The following is an 18,931-nucleotide window of genomic DNA, read 5'->3' as shown; positions in this document are numbered from 1 at the left end:
TCACCATGCAAACCATCACTAATAATAACCTGTGGAGCACCCACCTGGATACACGCTTCTAGAGTGAAAAAGGCACCGCCGATCAAGAGCCAGGATGATGTTTCTTGATCCACAAGTTCCAGCCCAGATGCTTGCCTGCAGTTTTGGAGCCCTGATGGTTATATTCTGCCTTGTTTGAGTCAGAACAATTTGCCGCTATCATCATCAAGATCTGCCCTTCAATTGTCTCCAATCAAGTTATAGCCTAAAGAATGACTTTACCGTCTTAATCCACTGGTGAGGATTTGAGTATAGTGACTGAACTGACTTCCGTGGTAACATATGGGAACGTCTTGCCAAAGAAATATATAATAGCTCTAGTTTTTGCTTATCTGATATGCATACTACTCAAGATATGTTAACATCTTGTTTGATTGCTGTCTCCACTCCAATCAACATACTGCTTAGAGTCTTTAGCAATATCTACAATGACACTGATGTTACTGAAAGTGAAAAATGTTTATTTCATATAACTTATACATTGTATAACTTTTGCAACAACTGTAAAACCTATGATTCCCTGGAAAAAATGTATGATATTTACACATATTTTAAAATATTGCCCAGGGAGACGTATGTTACCGTATGACTTGTAACCCCTCTGAAATATCCCACTGTAGGAAAACAGTACTACGAAAAATCACTCAGCTTTCTCAAGGTATGTATGCCCAAGAACCTGAAGTCATCTATTTCTTTGTACAGGAACAAATGTATGAGGCAAAGTAGTTATCCTTTATTGAAGGATAAAAAGAGGGAAATGTCAGGAGCTGAGGAATTTTGTACACTTTTTATCAGTAAAACTAACGCCTGCTCCCCCCTTTTTGCCTTGAAACTCTCCCTTTCCTCCCTTTGTCCATTTATCTGTTCCCTTGACAAAAAAATCTTGTTCTAAGAAAACCACAAGGACATCTGTCATGTCTGCTAGTTGTCTGTAGTCATGTGATCATGCACTTATTATGCCTTTGAACGGGTACAACTACATGGGCAGCCTGATTAATCAAGCAAAATCGGAAGCTCGCTCGCGCATTCCTATTCCCGATTCATAAACAAAAGCCTTCGATCGATTTATTAACCAAATTTCAGGTGCTGGCGTATTCGTGCAGAAGTTATTAACCGAAATGATTTCGCTGCTTAAGATGCGCATCCCCAGCAGTTTAACACTGGCGAGCTTGCATTAAAAGTCACTGTTCCCCTAAAAAATAAATCTGATGGCACACATCTTTCACTTAGACCTAAATAAAAACGTTGCTGTTCAAATGTTTTAAACATTTATATTAGCTGAGAAATAGGCATATTTTTGCATGACCTAATATTTATAGGTTTAGAAAGAGTTAACTGATTTCAGCTCTTTACACAGGTGCCTACCTAAATGCATCCAATGCCGGATCTGGGGATCCGCCTGGTAAGAAATTCCAGCAGGCAATGGCGGGCAAAACCTCGCTTTTGCCAGCGAATTAGATTTTTTCCACCAGTCCAAAGCACACACGCAAGTTGTTGCTTGCTTCCATAGATATATATGTAAATTAACATGTATGTATGTGTATGTGTGTGTGTGTGTATATATATATATAAATATATGTATATATGTGTATAAATATATATATACACACACATATAAATATATATATATATATATATATATACATACATATATACGTATATATACATATATATTTATATTCATTAATTAATTAGAAACATATAATTGAAAAATCCTCACTCCTTTTTTTGTTTTTTCTTCAATAGCTGTTTAACCTAAATGAAATGGGGTCTGCTGTGCTAGGGGAAAGATTTAGGGGAATGGTGGAGAGATAATTAAACTAGGACAGAGGGGGGTGGGACAGTCAAATAAGGTGGCAGAAAGGTTATTCAGGGATCAGACACTAGAGGAGGACACTAGAGGCCCTCAAAGATCTGATGCAGTTATGGGAGGAGGGCAATACAGATGATATCCCTGAAGAATTGGAAATTCATAGTGACACACAGAATGAATCATTACAGACACAATCCATCTTTATTGTGGAAATTAAATTGGAAAGGTATCCTGATTTGAGAAAAAAATCCCTTTCTCTATGCCTTTGTCCAGCAGGTTTCAGAGGCTGTAAGAAAATTAGACTCGTGATTGACGGAGACATCAAAAATCAATTAGTTCCTTGCAAATGAACAACAATATTATTATTAAGTTATCGGACAAAGGGGGTAATGTTGTAATTCAAGATAAAGAGGATTATAAATCAATGTGTTTAGATATTCTAAATAACACAGAGTGGTATACTATCATCTCCAAACATCAGGTAGAAAAGTTTTATAATGAATATTATTCTCTGATTACTAGGAATAATAATGTGATTAATAAAAACATTTGTGATGCTCTGAACAATAAACATCCTAAGTTGTCAACTTTTTATGTTTTACCTAAAGTGCATAGGAATTTAGTACATCCCCCAGACCGCCCGATTGTCTAGGGAGTGGGCAGTATTCCATCCGAGGCTAGCTGCCTGGTGGATGACTATTTAAGACCCTTTGTCTTAGGATTACTGTCATATTTAAAGGACACCTTAGATGTATTAAAGATAATTGATGGCATAAATTTACCTGATGACGCAATTTTGGTAACTATAGATGTCGAAACATTATATTCTAGTATACCGCATGATTTGGGCCTGAACATTATGAGAAGATTTCTGTCAGAGACAAGCAGAAATTTACAGCGGAAGAATGAATTTGTGTTATCTTTACTCAACTACCTACTCACCCGCAATATGTTTCTATTTGACGAGAAGGTCTACCTCCAGGTACAGGGGGTAGCGATGGGGACCTCTTGTGCCCCGAACCTGTACGCTAACCTGTACCTGGGGGATGGGAAAACAAGATTTTTTCAGACGAATCGTTACCTCAGTATGTGCGCCACATTTTGGTGTGGCACAGATACATTAATGATATTTTGTTGATTTGGCGGGAATCTCGACAGGTACTGGATGAGTTTTTCCTAAAAAATTCAATGCAATGTAGTAGTGTATCGATTCAATTTTTAGACCTAAAACTAGGTATTAATTCGTAACATACTGTGACCTCTAATCTCTACAGAAAACCAACATCAGGAAATACCATATTTAAGACCAACAGTGCGCACCCAAAATTTTTTAAAATAACTATCCCCTACTCCCAATATCTTAGATTGAAACGAAATTGTTCGAAAGATGAGAATTTTCAGAATGCAGCTGAGGATCTAGGACAAAGATTGTTAGTTAGGCGATACAGTAAGACCACCTTGAAGAAAGCGTATATTAATGCGAAAGCTCAGGAACACACAGATTTAATTTTTAAAGGAAAATGATTATGCCCACATAAAAAGGATAAAATTTGGATTATCACAAAATTTTCTACACAACATCAGGAAATTAGACACATGTCAAAGAGTCTGGCCAATTTTACAAGCAAGGAAATCGACATCACTTAAAGACAGCTTGGTTCATAGCCATTTAAGTGAAGGAATTGAATCATCTAAATGGAAATTGACTACTGGGACTCTTGCCTGCGGACACTGTGGACAGTGCGATTGGATTTATTCTCAAACAGATTCTATGACAGTTCCAGTTAAAGTAAAACCTAAATTAAAAAAGAGTTACATGCAAAACTATGTGTATTGTATATCTGGCGTTTTGTGATTGTGGCCGATACTATATCAGCAAAACAAAGAGGCAATTCAACAAACGCATCTATGAGCATGTCTATAATGTAAGAAGTGGAAGGAGTATGACACTATTGAGTCACCACATGGGTACATATCAAAACTTTAATGAAAATAGGATGACATTTTTGGCTCTGGAATGTGTGTCTCCTAATGTGAGAGGAGGTGATATGGACAGGGTACTATTACAAAAAGAAACATGGTGGAGGAAACTGTGCATACGCACCTTCTAGGAAGGCTTTCCATTCCATCTCACCGCATTGAAAGATGGGGTTACGGCAGTCTTCTGCAGCATAGTGGACCTGCCATCCTTCCTGTCTACCTTCTCACTGCTACCAGTTTCCCTGCCAGATTGGCCATCTGGCCCAGGCTTTTTGGAAGCCCCAGAAGGCTCAGAGTGGAAAACCCAGCGCAGAAAGCGCTATCGGAAACATCCTGAGAAGGACTTGGCTGACCAACCGGAGGCCTGATACAGGATTTTCTATCATAACCTATTTCTCCTGGAAGGGAGATTGGTTCCTCTATTTCCTCACATTTTTCCTTTGGATTTACTCAGTGGTTCCTGACTTTACACGGTTATCTTTTGCACTATTTCTTATACATATTTTGCCTTAATTTTTTTAAGTTGGCTGCCATTTAGTGGCTTTCATAATGATTACATTTGCTGGGAGCTTTTATAGAGATGAGAATGTATGTTCTGTTCTGATGTTTAATAGTTTGCTGCCATATTGTGGCCTTTCTGGATAAAATGTTGGATTTGTTTACTATAGCAATGTGACTATATGCTCTGTCTGAAAGCCTTGCAGTGTTACTGATACCTAGTGGCCTCTTTTCCGAAGAGCATTGCTTGTATTTTCTACAGATATGTAAAAGCAAGATTCCCTAGACCACGTTGCCCTCAGTGGATACTGCTGGTCTCAGGAACATTGTCTGATGTAATGGTGTTGATTTGTAATGTATGTACATATCAGCTCCGTCCTTTTTTCCTCTTATGGTGAGTTTTTGTTTGTTTCAATTGTGCAAAAGTACTATTATTATTATTGTTCTCAGACGTAAAAGCGGCTTGGTTTTGTGTTTTAATCCTGTTATATTACACACTCTGCGGCGGTGCTGGGGGGTCCCACCTCTGTGTTGGTGCCCTCACAATCTCCGTTTTAGGGTCCTCGTCTCATCCAGCAAAGGTTACTAGGGCTATCTGCCCCCATCATTATTGGATAGTGTTACAGGCTGGGTGAGTGGATTTTTTTTTTAAATTTTTCCTGAAGACCCACTCTTCCGCCCCACAACTGATGAAGTTTGTCCTCACTATTTTTGTTTTATGAATAGAATCCTGCTTTTACTTCTATTGCTTACCTGTTTCAATTTTTTAAAGTTCAATGTTGCTGATCACTGAATTGGAATCTATAAAGATTGTCACCCTTAATGTAAAAGATTTAAATGTACCCGAAAAGTGTACAAACCTCTTATCTGTCCTTCAAAGAACCAGCTGGGCTCAGATTGCGTTCATGCAAGAAACGCATTTCAAAAGAGATAACCCTTCCCAAACTCTGAGATTGCAGATATCCTGTAGGCTACCACTGCTGCTTTCCCAACTCCCGATCCAAAGGAGTAAGAATATTAATTCGCTCCTCCCTATCCTGGAGGCCAAAGGCAATCCAGTATCACAAGGGAGGTTGATTCCTTTTCTTTTAAGGCACTGTAAACAATCAACTTCTCACTCTGGCCACTGGCTATGCCCCAAATATATCTCAAGCAGCCTTTATTTCTACTTTGCTCTCCCAGTTAGAGGACTTTAGAGAGGGCCTCTAGATACTTGGAGGAGACCTAAACTATGCACCTGATAAAGAGCTGGATACATCCAGTACCCCAAAGAGGGGTCTCCCAGGAGAGGGACATATTAGGAAGTGCCTGCAAACATACCAACTAGTGGACATATGGAGAGTCCTTCATCCAATGGAAAAGGACTACACTTTTTTCTCCAGGCCTCACCAGCCGTACTCCTGCATTGATAATTTCTGGATACGTCATTCTGACCTCACACAGATTAGGAAATGCAAAAGTGGTGGTCAATAGGAACCACCACTTTTGCTGACCATGCCCCAGTGTTCTTGGACGTCTCTCTTACTTACCCCTGCCCTAAGGTGTGAAGCTGAAAGCTTAACAAGTCCCTACTAAAAGATGAGGCTTTTAAAGCCGATATCCTGAAGGAGATAAAGAATTACTCCTCCATTAATAAAACACCAGATGTAAGTCCCATGATAGTATGGGATACTCATAAAGCTGTTATTAGGGGGATTTACGTCAAGCACGGCTTGAAAAGGCAGCTACTAAAGAGACGCAGGACCTAATCCTGAGGATCCAAGACTTAGAAAATATCCACAAAAGGACACTAGATGCCCAAATTGGGAAGGAATTACTTATACTTAGGGACAAATTGGAGGCCCTATGTTTGGGTAAAGCAAAGGCTAAGCTATCTAAATGTAGAAGGGTATTTTACGAATTTGGTAACAAATGTAGTCAAACACTTTCCAACGCTCTGAGATTGCAAAGGTTGCGTTCACATGTACCACATATACTGAACAAGCAAGGGCAGAAGGAATACTTGGTCCGAGATATTGCAGAAAGCTTCCAAGAAAATTATCATTCATTGTACAACCTTCACCCTAACATGCAAAGCCCTAGATGTGAGAAAACTAGATCTGATAAAATTTTGGGGTATTTAGCCCGATCGGGGCTCCCCCAACTCTCTCAGAAGGACATAGATAGCCTGGAATCCCCTATCACAGAAGAGGAATTTTTCAGGGCGATTAAAACAATTCCTTGGGTAAATCACTGGCCCCAGATGGGTATTCCCTCATCTACTACAAGACTTTTAAAGATCAATTATCCCCTCATTTCCTAGAAGCGTTTAAATTTTCGAGAGAATCCTTATTAGCCCACATTTCCATTATCCCTAAAGAAGGAAAAGACCCAGCTGTTTACGCAAGTTATAGACCCATTTCCCTCTTAAACCAGGATCTGAAGTTATTTAAAAAGATACTTGCGGTCAGACTCCAAACCGTATGACTAAAATCGCCCACCCTGACCATGTAGGGTTTGTACCAACTCGGGAGGCTAGGGACAACACTACGAAAGTACTAAATTGGATTTATTTAGCCCAGAAATAAAAAGCCTGGACTTTCTGTTGTCAACTGACGCAGAAAAGGCTTTTGACAGGGTAGACTGGAAATTTATGTCTCATACGCTTCATCTTATAGGTCTGGGGGAAAAGATGATGCGGTGGATTCAGGCTGTGTATAGCACTCCATCGGCCTCAGTAAGGATCAATGGTTTCCTCTCTAGTCCCTTTGTTAGGGGGTTATTGTTCTCAGAAAAGGAGCACAAAGTGGCTGCCTTTGCGGACGATCTTCCTTTTCTGATAACTAACCTGATGGTGACCCTCCCAAATTTACTCAAAGAATTACATGTACCGTATTTTTTGCAGTATAAGACGCACTTTTTCTTCCCCAAAACTGGGGGGGGGGGGGAGTTAGTGCGTCCTATACGACAAAGGTGTGATAAAATAACTAAAATAATATACTCACCCGATACCCGATCCTGCGTGTGTCTCTGGCTGCAGCAGCGTCTGTCTCCCCTTCTCTCTGGCAGCAGCACGTGTCTTCTCCTGTCTGTAAAGCAGAGCGAAAGAAGCCGGCACAGCGCCACCTGCTGTTCCCTGTCCTAACTGCCGTACAGTGGAAAAAAAGCACAGAATGATCAGAAGGGGAGTTTGAATGACAGAGTGATCAGAAAGGAATTTTGAATGACACAGAGTGATCAGAAAGGGAATTTGAAAGGCATAGGGTGATCAGAAAGGGAATTTGAATGGCACATGAGTGATCAGAAGGGGAATACCGGTATGAATGGCACATGAGTGATCAGAAGGGGAATAATCTTTCAGAATCTTTTTTTCTAGATTTTTAAAATTGGGTGCGTCTTATATTCCAGAGCGTCTTATAGGGCGAAAAATACGGTATATGGTGGCTTATCAAGCTTCAAAGTAAACCATTAAAAGTGTGCACCCCTGGATGTCTCTCCCCCCCCCCCCCCCCATACTACTAGAGAATTTCCAGTTTAAGTGGGAGAACTCCTCCATTAAATATTTGGGAGTTAAAATTCTCAAGGATCTTAGCTCCATCTTCCGTCTCAACTGCACACCTTTCTTTAAGACCATGACCAAAGAGCTGGAGCAATGGATTCCTCGCTCCTTTTCCTGGTTTGAAAGAATACAGGTAGTAAAAGGTAGTAAAATTGAACCCACTCCCTAGGTTGTTATATTTGTTTCAGGCTTTGCCCATAACGCTACCCCAAATCTTTTTTAAACAATCACATGCAAAAATGTTTAAATTCATCTGGGGTAATAAGAGCCTAAATAGACAACTCCTCTTCGGGAGCAAGCTCGTGGGGGGCCTGGGTGTTCCTAATCTTAATCTCTACTATGTGGCCGCACATCTGGTAAGAGCAATCAATTGGGGTGCGGATGTTGATTCTAAATTATGGGTGCGGGCGGAACAGGCTTGTTGCACGGTTCCTCTTCAAAGTGTTGTAAAGTCTCCAAACTTTCTAAATGCTGTCAGCCGTAGCAGCTGCAGCAGGTACGTCAGAAGAAGATGGGACTGGAGAAGGGAGCCTGGGATGGCGACCAGAGATTATGAAGAAGGGTCTCTTGCTCGTGGATTCATTGGAGCGGTTGTTGTGGGCCAGTTCAGCCCAAGATAGAAGGTCAGGCCAGTTATCTTGCTGGGAGCTGACGTATATGCGGAGATACTGCTCTAGGGACTGATTTATTTGCTCTGTCCATTAGACTGAGGATGGTAGGAAGACGAAAAGTCCAATTTGATCTCCAATAGTCGACAGGGGGCTCTCCAGAAGCGGGAAGTGAATTGAACTCCCCGATCTGACACACTGTGCAATGGCAATCCCTTCAGACAAATGACTTCTTTAAGAAATATCTTTGCCAAGGGGCAAAGGTAGAGCAATAAAATGGGCCATTTTTGCGAACCTATACACTACTACCCAAATTGTGTTAAACCCATTAGAGGATGGAAGATCCATTATGAAGTCCATAGAAATGTGGGTCCACAGTTGCTGAGGAATTGGGAGTGGCTTGGGGATCTGCGAGGCACTTTGTGCCGGGCACACTCAGTGCAAGCAGCCACAAACTCATTCACCTCCTGTCTCAGATTTGGCCACCAGTATTTGTGACTGATTAGCTCCAAGGTTTTGTTTTGACCATGATGACCAGCAACCCTGGAGGCATGTCCCAATTGAAGCATCAGGGGGTGCAGGACATTTTTAATAAATTACTTCCCTGGAGGGATCTGGTCCTGCCGAACTGGGGCCAGGGGCATGATTCGTGCAGGGTCAATGAAGAAAGTTGGTTCTGGTTCTGGGTCCTCCTTTTCAAAGAAACGGGCCAAGGCATCTGCTTTAACATTTTTTGAGTCTGGGTGATAGGTGAGCATGAAATCAAATCTGGAGAAGAAGATTGCCCATCGGGCTTGGCGGGGTTCAAGCGTTGAGCAGACTATAAATACTGCAGATTCTTGTGATCAGTGAGGATGGTCACTGGGTGCTGAGCTCCTTCTAGCAAGTGACACCATTCCCCTACGGCAAGCTTAACTGCGAGTAACTCGTGGTCTCCAATGGAGTAGTTCTTTTCTGCGGTAGAGAACTTCTTCGAGAAGAAACCGCGTGATCTCAGCTTGCCTGAATCATTCTTCTGTGATAAGATTGCGCCAACTCCGATAGAGGAAGCCTCTTCTTCCAAAAAGAAGGGCTGAGAGGTGTCTGGGTGGACCAAAGCAGGAGCTTATGCAAAGGCTTTCTTCAGTGATTGAAAGGCCTGGAGTGCTTTCAGGGACCAGACTTTACAATAGCTCCCCTTCTTGGTCATTGAAGTAATTGGGGCAATTATTGTAGAATAATGCTTAATAAATTGACGATAATAATTTGTGAAGCCAAGAAATCTCTGAATTGGTTTTAGCCCTAGTGGTTGTTGCCACTCAAGCACCGCCGAAAGTTTATCGGGATCCATACGTAAAGCCTCTGCTGAGACGATGTAGCCTAAAAATGGGATCTCAGAGAGCTCAAACTGGCTTTTCTCCAACTTGGCATAAAGTCTATTCTCCCAAAGCCGATGCAAGCCAGTCTTGAAATGGTCATGGTGAGTAGGGAGATCCTTGGAGTAGACCAGGATGTCGTCCAGATAAACAACCACACAGATAAAGAGAAGGTCACGGAAAATATCGCTGACAAAGTCCAGAAAAACTATTGGTGCATTACAGAGCCCAAATGGCATTACCAGATATTCGTAATGGCCATCCCGAGTGTTGAAGGCAGTTTTCCATTCATCGCCTTCTCATCAGATTGTAGGCACCAGGCAGGTCCAACTTTGTGAACACCTATGCCCCTTGAAGTCGGTCAAAGTTTTCAGAAATGAAAGGAACAGTGGATACTTATTCTTGATGGTAATCTTATTTAAACCTCTATAATTGATGCAGGGACGTAGGGAACCATCCTTCTTTTGCACGAAGAAGAAACCTGCACCTGCTGGGGATGACGATTTGCTAATAAAGCCCCTCTCCAAATTCTCGTGAATATATTCAGACATGGCAACCGTTGCAGGGATTGAAAGAGGGTACACTTTGCCCCGAGGAGATAAGCCAGGGACTAAATCAATGGCGCAATCATAAGGACGGTGCAGTGGTAGCGTCTCCACCTGTTTCTTGCTAGAAACGTCTGCAAATCCCCAGTATGGTTTCGGTAAACCAGTCAGTGGGCAAGCAGCAACAGAGCTGATTTGCTGGATGGGGAGCAGCCTGAGAAGACACTACTGGAAGCAGGTGGCACTCCAAGAAAGAATGCCTCGAGAACTCCATTCAATAACCGGAGCATGATTGCTGAGCCAGGGCAACCCGAGCAGGACAGGATGAATTGCTCTGAGGATGACAAGAAAGGAGATGGTTTCACTGTCTAAAGCCCTGAGCTTCATATTAAGTGGCACGGTGACATGCTGAATAGTGCTAGGCAAGACTGTTCCATTCACCACAAATACCAATAAAGGGTTGGATAGGAGGAGCACCGGAATCCCATACTGTGACACCAGTTGTTGGTTTTTAAAGCAGCGCTGGAGTCCAGAAAGGCCTGGGAACAGAAACTGTGACCCTTGCATGACATTTGTATGGGAAACATAGTCCTGGTAGGTGGAGAGGAAATATATTTGCTTAGGGGACCCTCTCCCAATCTTCCTAGGCACTGGGGTTTGGGGCCATTTGTGGACAACTAAATTTGTAGTGGCCCTCTCTGGCGCAATACATGCAAAGATTCTGATCCCTGCGGCGAGCATGTTCTTCTGGAGACAGTCGACCTTGATCTATTTGCATGGGTTCTATCACAGGGGGGGATGATTCTGGAAATTATGAGCCAATTAAATAGGACACCGGGCTTTCGGAGTCTCCCACGCTCGTTCCAGGAAATGAATATCCACCTGAATGCAGAGGGATACCAGGTCATGGAGTGTAGGTGGGAGGTCTCGACCGGCAAGTTCATCCTTGATATGGCTTGCAAGGCCCTGCCAGAACACTGCCACAAAAGCTTCATTATTCTAGTTTAACTCTGTTGCCAGTGATCTAAATTTGACTGCATACTGGCCAACAGAGGGGGAGGCCTGACGTAGGTGCAGGATTTCAGATGCTGCTAAGGATCGACTAGGTTCATCGAATACCATATGAAAGTTCTGCAGGAAGATGTTGAAGTCATTAAGAACAGGATCCCCCTTCTCCTTAAGAGTCGATGCCCATGCCAGGGCCTCCTCTGTCAGTGGGGAAACGAAATAGACCACCTTGGTTCGTTCTGTGGGAAAGTTCCAGGGTTGCAGCTTGAACTGGATCCCCGACAGAGCTTGGGGTCATCATAGTAGCGAGGAGGAGTGGGGATCCGGAGCACGGTGTCGGGTGGCATGGAGGCCTTGGACTGTAGTTGGATCTGGAGTCATAGGAACAGAAGCTGGAGTTGCACTAAAGTAGGAGATGGGTAATGCCTGACTGGAGTGTGTTAGGGCATTCTTCATACCTTTGAAGAAAGTCCACTAGCCTTACTTGCAATGTCTTTTGCTGCCGCATCCGTTGCAGCAAATCTTGCATGAAGTCAGGAAGCTGATTGTCAGCAGGGTCCATGAACTGGACAAACTGTCACGGCTCCACAGCGCCAAGTGGTGGACCCACTGTGTCACCCCCCATACCCGCCAAGGCAGGTGACTGCTCACTACCAGGAACCAAAATGCAGTGCCAGAGGGAAATCCAAAAGCGTAGTAAAACAAGCCAAAGGTCGGGGCAGGCAGCAATCAAAAGTAGTAAGGAAACAAGCCAAAGGTCAGTACACAGATAATACAGGAATAACACGCAGGAACTGAAGCAGTAGAAACCTGGGAGTAGAACTGCAAAAAACTCCTTGTCCAGGCAACTTCCTGTTCTCAGGTCACCTCCTTAAAAGGGGATTGTCATGTGATGAGTGTAGGTCATGCAGGGGGAGTGCTGGTGCTGGGATAGCCTCAGGTGTTGTTCACATGCTTGCTAGCAGAGGGAGTGCATCTGCAGAATACCCTAATCCTCTGAGGCAAGGGAGCAGCTGACTGGGAATCACATGACCTGGACCAGGAAGTGTGTCGAGAGTTGGATCCAGAAGCAGAGAAGGTGCTGGCAGCAGGGGACTGCAAGGTGGGTGACACTGAAGGGGTTACAGATCCCCTGATTCTGCATGAATCTTTGACAGTTTGTAATTATAGGCTGATATTTTCCTGAAGAAGCAGACTGTTTCAGAAACGCGTAGAAATCTCTCAGCCTGATCATATCTATGTGTTTTAATACCTATATTTGTAAAATGATTTTATGATATTTTTAGTATTGATGTTGTAAAAATAAAAAATACTGTTTTTATGCAACGTGTCTATGTATATTTAAATGCCTTTAAAATCCTGGGTCTGTGACCTCACCTTTTGTATTTTTCCAGTTTGATGTATGGGATGTGGCATTTATTGTATACTGGAAATGATCCTTAATTATATTATGATAAATTTATTTTATTTTGTATTAATTTACTTACCTTCATCCTTTCCAGCAACCCCCTAATATATCACTGGTTGATTAGTCCTGTTTCCATTTTTTCCAATATACAATGAATCTTTGAGTCAAACTTCCTCATAACATAAGCAAGTAAGTCTCTCACCTATTATTTTCAGTATCATATAACCATTTCAACAACTGGAGTCAGAATAGTCAAAAAGAATATAATTCCAGCAGCCTCATGTGTGCTTTTATGTATTATCTGCAATCAAGCTTTGTGCCATCAGCCATCTTAGAGAGAGTACATGGTCATACAAGCTTTCAGCGTTTCATCTTAGAGTGTTTAGAACTGTTTGGACTGTGTTATATCCTCATTGAAGTGTGGCACCATGCCTGCTAAGCTGCTGTTCACCTTCTTAAGAGACAGTACCCGTTTCTAGCAGAACGTACAAATGTCTAAACCAGGCTCTGTGCATTCCTCTGTTACTGAATCAGAGCAAATACATTATGCTTCTGAACATATAGATGTCCATCAAGCAGATACTACTGATATTGCAGAGCAGAATATAAGACCTAAGCGCCCAGTAAAACCAACACAGAAGTTAGAAAACTATGAAACCACCACAGATGAGTTCTCCAGCAATTTATCAAATCTATGGGACAGAACTACACACTGCATGTCATTTTTTTCACAATTTAATGATCGAGCAGCAGAATTGAGAGACTGTATAGTTTGCCTATCTGCCGTCTGTGCGCGTTACCAGCGGCTGTCTGTAAAGTATACTGTCTTTTTAAGAGACACCAATATAAAGAACTTCCTAACAGAATTAACTAGGATTGAAACCCTAAACCAGCAAAGGGATCTCTTTGTACAAGATGCTAAAGGATAAAGCAGAACTCTGCATTGCCCATCTGCAAGAGAACAGATCTCACAGATCTACATCAACTATGCTCACATCATGATTTTCCAGAACTTCTCACTCTGGGAGATCAACATTGAGTGACAAACTAATAGAGGCCCGAGCAAATGCAGGGACAATCAAAGTGGGAAACTCCTTTGCTAAGAAGGAGGCAGTGATAAGAACACAAAGAAAAATACAAGAGGTAGAGATGGAAACTCTAATAAAAATGCTTCAAATGGAAAGGGAAGAAGCAACAGCCCTAGCAAGGCTAATAGTCCTCGAACATGCAATGGGAGAAAGCAATGATCCAGTTTGTTTTATTCCAGCAGAACAGGATGATCCTGCTGAATGCCTTAGAGACAAAACCACAGCTCAACGCCTTTGCTACATCACTTTATCCTTGTATACCTCACCGTTATGCGCCAGGGAGCTTACACGCCCAAGGGAGCCCACAAGTTACTCCAGCATCAAAGAGTGAGAGATAAGATCTGACTTCGCCAGATATATGATAGGTCGTGAACCTATTAATAGTACCCTCTCAAGGTTCGATGACTATCCTGAGAACTACAGGGCCTGGAGATCCACCTTCAGGGCTGCAATCACAGATATCCACCTGACTGCAAGGAGGAACTTAATTTACTTCTTAAGTGGCTAGGGCCAGAGTCTACAGGTCGTATACAGAGACTGAGAGCAGTACATGTGGACTTCCCAGAGGCAGGTCTTGTTGCCGCATGGGCGAGACTAGAGCAAACCTATGGTAGCTCAGAAGCCATAGAAAGTGCCTTATTCAAAAGACTTCATTCCTCCATCATAAGCTCCAAGAACTGAGCGACTTGCTGACAGAACTAGACCTAGCTAAGGCAGACCCTTATCTGGAAACTGCTCATTGCGGTAACCCTTTGGTGTCAAAGTTACTATATGGCCTGCAAGATAAATGGGTGGCACAGGACTCAAAATACAAAGGAGACCATGAAGTTGGCAGGTTGGGCTCACTGAAGCTGAAGCTGGGTCATTTCTTATCCAGGCTTGCTCACTGATGAACCTGCAAAAATATGAAAATGGAGGAATAAAAATTTCCCCCATTTTCATATTTTTGCAGGTTCATCAGTGAGCAAGCCTGGATAAGAAATGACCCCAGCTTGTCCAGTATGAGTTGATGTGACTTTTAGTAAGTTTTATGCATGGTTTATACTACAAACTGCTATTTAACCCCCCTCGTTGCCTTTGTCTAATTCTGAAAGTCACATTGTCATATATTGTTATTTGAATGTATTATGTACATATTCCTTTTATAACTAGTTTTACCTGTTAGTTTCTTAACTGGTTTTTATTTATTTGCTCTTTTTTTCATTGTCTGATGTGTGGTAATAAGCTGTGGTTTTACTTTAATATACTTCACTCACGTTGCTACTGCCACTGTTCTACACAACTCCTCTGTTCATTTGTAGTATTGTTATAGTTTTGTTCTCATTGTGCTGTGCTGCCTGATCTTAGCCCTATTGCATACAAGCACACTTTCACTTCCTGGTCAAACAGGTTGTCAATTAGCTGTCCAGCTCAGTTGCATACTCATTCTAACACACCTGATGGTGATGGAAGGAGGTCCAGGTTGCAAAGCACAACATCAAACCACATTGATAGACAAACTCACAAGCAGGGTCAAGCACTCTTAAATACAAGATTGTATGTATTATTTAGGTGTTTACATAATTCTAATAGTAATAGTATAGAAAACTTCCAGAAATTTACTTGCAGATTTTATTGCTTTGACAGCTTTCCAGGGTGTTTATAAAGGTTTAAATGCCATTTTAGACCTTGACCCACTATATATTTACTTCCTCACATCAGCTTGGTAGTAGAAGCACATAAAGATGGATACCTCCTTTAACTGGAAGCAAGATCATCCATGAATGTACAGTAGTTTATGATGTGACATTCCAGAGGCTTGGCAGAGATTCCCAGCAGAGGGATGTTATCGTCCTTTTAAAAAATAGATTACAATATTAGGATGTGTTAAACAGCATGTTAAATCATGTTTTGTTGGCAACTAGATGGTGTTGGATTGTATTTATGATGCTTTTCTGGCTGCATAAGCAATGCTTGCCCAAGTCTGCACTAAATTGCACTCTGCCCCAGTTTGTCAATGTGTTTTTGTAAAGTTTCACATAAAGGCCTATCTCTTACACAAATATGTCTGCTCTTTCATTTCCCAAAGGATTAAAGTGTGCTTGCTATGACTTAAACTCCCAGGTTTGTTTGTAAGCCAAACATGATGTGCTGAAATATGTAATGCATACATTGTAAACATATGTAAATACTAACGCGCAAAGATGTTTGCAATCAGTTCAACCCTGACTCTCTGCTGTGGTTCAAGAGCTAGTTCCTCTGGAATATCCCAGGTATCCCCATGGTTTACGCACGGGTTGTGCAGGAGGCAGCATGCCGTGATGACTCCGCCAGCTTTCCAGGGTGTGTAGAGAAGTTCACCACCAGGCCGCTCCAAGCACAGAAACCGTGCTTTTAGCAGCTTGATTGTGTGCTCCACAACCCTGCGGATTTTATGCACAGCCTTGTTGTAATTATGCTCTCCTTCTGTCTGGGGGTGACGCACAGCTGTCATAAACCATGGAAGCTGTTGGCATCCTAGGCTACTTGTACATTCGCGAATAATACTGCTTCCGGTTGCAAAATGAGTTTTCCTGTCGTTTAGGGGCCCGAATTGCCACATGGGTACAATCAATGGCCCCCAAAACATTGGGAATCCCGCTCACCTGAAAAAATCCACCTTTACATTCCTCCACTCCTGAGCTGTGTGATGGAAATTAATATGAAGTGGGACAAGCTCCACAAAGGCATTTTTGACCTTCATAAACACCCAGGAAACTGTAGGCTGGCTCAGTCCACAAATTAAGGCCAAGGTTGTTTGGAACGAGCTCCAGCCTAATATATACAGAGTGGCCAGGAGCCACTCTGTTTTGGGAGGAATTTTATCTTCAAGCAGACTGTACAGGTTCTGGATGACATGATGGGACAAGTGGAATTGCCTTTTGATATCCTGGTCCTGCATGTCATCCAGGTTGCTCCTCCAAAACCGGTGGCTCCAGGACCCGTAGCGAAGTTGAAGGCTGCGCCTCAGGTTGTTGCTGCTCCTCTTGTGCAGCAACCCAAATAGTTGCAGTTGTAGCCACAACAACACTAGCCACCCCAGAGCATTCTTCAGTCCATAGACCAGCAGGCAGCTCCTTCAGGCAAGCTAGGTTTCCTAGAGAAGCAGGTGCATCAACATCTAGGCCCCATGGGCCCTCAAACTGGCACCCCCTGAGCAAAATGCAGCCCTCATGAGTCCTACATAGAACATTTTCTGCAACTCCATGCTGTAAGGCAGGGACTCTGGGAAGAAATTGCCAGGAGGGGTAATGCAGTGGGCAGTACACAATGGACCATTAACCAGTGTCCAAAGCGTGTGAGTGACATCTTCAGACATGTCAAAAGGGTCCTGGGCAAAGAGTCTGTAAGGAGTGGGACACATCCTCAACACCTTGTGCAGCGTCCCACGGAGTATGAAAGATAAGCGTTGCCATTCATTGGGCCAGAAACAATGCTAGGGGTGGACTAATTTCCTAATTACCAATGTTTATTTTTTGTTGGCTATTTTTTTGGGGATTGCAACAGTTTAATAATTTGAATTTAGGCCAACAATGTATTGTCTTTTTACTTAGTTTTGGTCTTAGTTTTGTTTCATTTTTGTAAGATGACCTGTTTAGTGTCTTTTTGCATTCTTTTTACTTGCATCAACAATGTATGTATTTCTAATTTTTGTCAATAGTATGCCCTGAGATGCAGCAGTCCCCTCCTGCCCTCTCTGCTCAGAGTGATGAGGATGACTAGGATGTTACTTTGCATGTAGAAGATAACACTGGTCTTCCTCCTGGTAAGATGAACCCTTATGGTATATCTTGTTTGACATCATGCAGCTGTCTCTAATGTTTAAAACCACAGTCATATGTGTAATATTTCAGCTCCCCCAAATGGTTAATTCCACACATTTGTTTGTCTGGAAGTGTTATGTTTTTTGGTTATTTTTGTGGGCAACTGATCAATACAAATGATCTTTTATAGTCAAGCTCACCCGATTTTATTTGTGGTTTATTTAACAGATCCACATTTACAGGAGGAGGTTGTTGAGTCACTGCAGAGAGGCCTGGAGGGGAATCCAGGTAATTTGGTTTGTGTGTGTGTTCAGCCTTCCCTAAGCTAAATAATAACCTTCTCTCTGTTTGTTTTTTGTTTTTATTTTATTTTAACCTCCTGAGCATTACACTGATGTCTAGATTTCTGTACCAAAAGCGTTACACTGTTTTTCATGAAATTTTTTTTTTTACATTTTAGACCTGTAAGTTACAGAAATATGTCCGAACAAGGGTCTAGTAGATATCATGAATATAAAAAAAAGTTTGAAACACACAATTGTCATACAATGTATGACAATCGGATTGCAATATAACATTTGTTTACATTTAACCACCTGGTGAGAAAAACTCGGGGTTAACAAAAATTGCAAAAGTTTTTACCCTGAACATGCTCCGGCTTAACGGCCAGGTGGTTAAGGTGTTTCTGTTGCTGTCATACTTTGGGAATGTCTGCCTGCTTATTGGGGTAAATATTTAAAATAGACTCCAATTTCTGCCTGATTGTAAAATTTTGGTTTGCCTTAGCTAAATATTGGGGACTTTAGATATGTGAAGATTTGTCTACACATTCATTCATTTTGATATCATATATCATGTGCCTTTGTAGAACATCAGTGTCGGCGGGTTTGTGGTTCTAGAGAATTTGCACGGGCTGCATCCACTGTGGAGGTAGACAAGAACTGGTCCAATTTGGGATGGGTTGGGGGAATGAACATTTCCCAATGTGTTCCATTTGTTTTTTTTTTTTTTGTGGCCATTTCCCACTAGAAGAGGAAATGCCTGAGGTTTCTGTAAGCAATCCATGTTGAATGTTTTGGATTCTGAAGAAATGTGTATAGATTGTATAACGTTTTGTGTAACATTTGTCGGTGTTTCAAAGTCAGGATGATGTCTGCATAATGTCATAGTGAACCCCCAAATTATGTTATTTCAATCTGTATTTTTTTGTTTTCTTCTCTTTTTAGCACCCAGTGGATGCAGATGGATTTGGTGAACCCAGTGTGGCCA

At 42.1% G+C, this 18,931-nt stretch overlaps 1 protein-coding gene across 1 annotated transcript in view; it reads right to left on the bottom strand.

Annotated features, from left to right (window-relative positions):
- Positions 1-18,931, bottom strand: part of LOC140333343 (G protein-activated inward rectifier potassium channel 1-like) — a 59,292-nt gene that overhangs the window by 20,514 nt on the left and 19,847 nt on the right. The gene's annotated exons all lie outside the window — the stretch shown is intronic.

This window comes from Pyxicephalus adspersus, chromosome 6 (assembly GCF_032062135.1).
Source record: "Pyxicephalus adspersus chromosome 6, UCB_Pads_2.0, whole genome shotgun sequence".
Lineage (NCBI taxonomy): Eukaryota > Metazoa > Chordata > Amphibia > Anura > Pyxicephalidae > Pyxicephalus > Pyxicephalus adspersus.
This window is presented reverse-complemented; position numbering and strand designations above follow the sequence as displayed.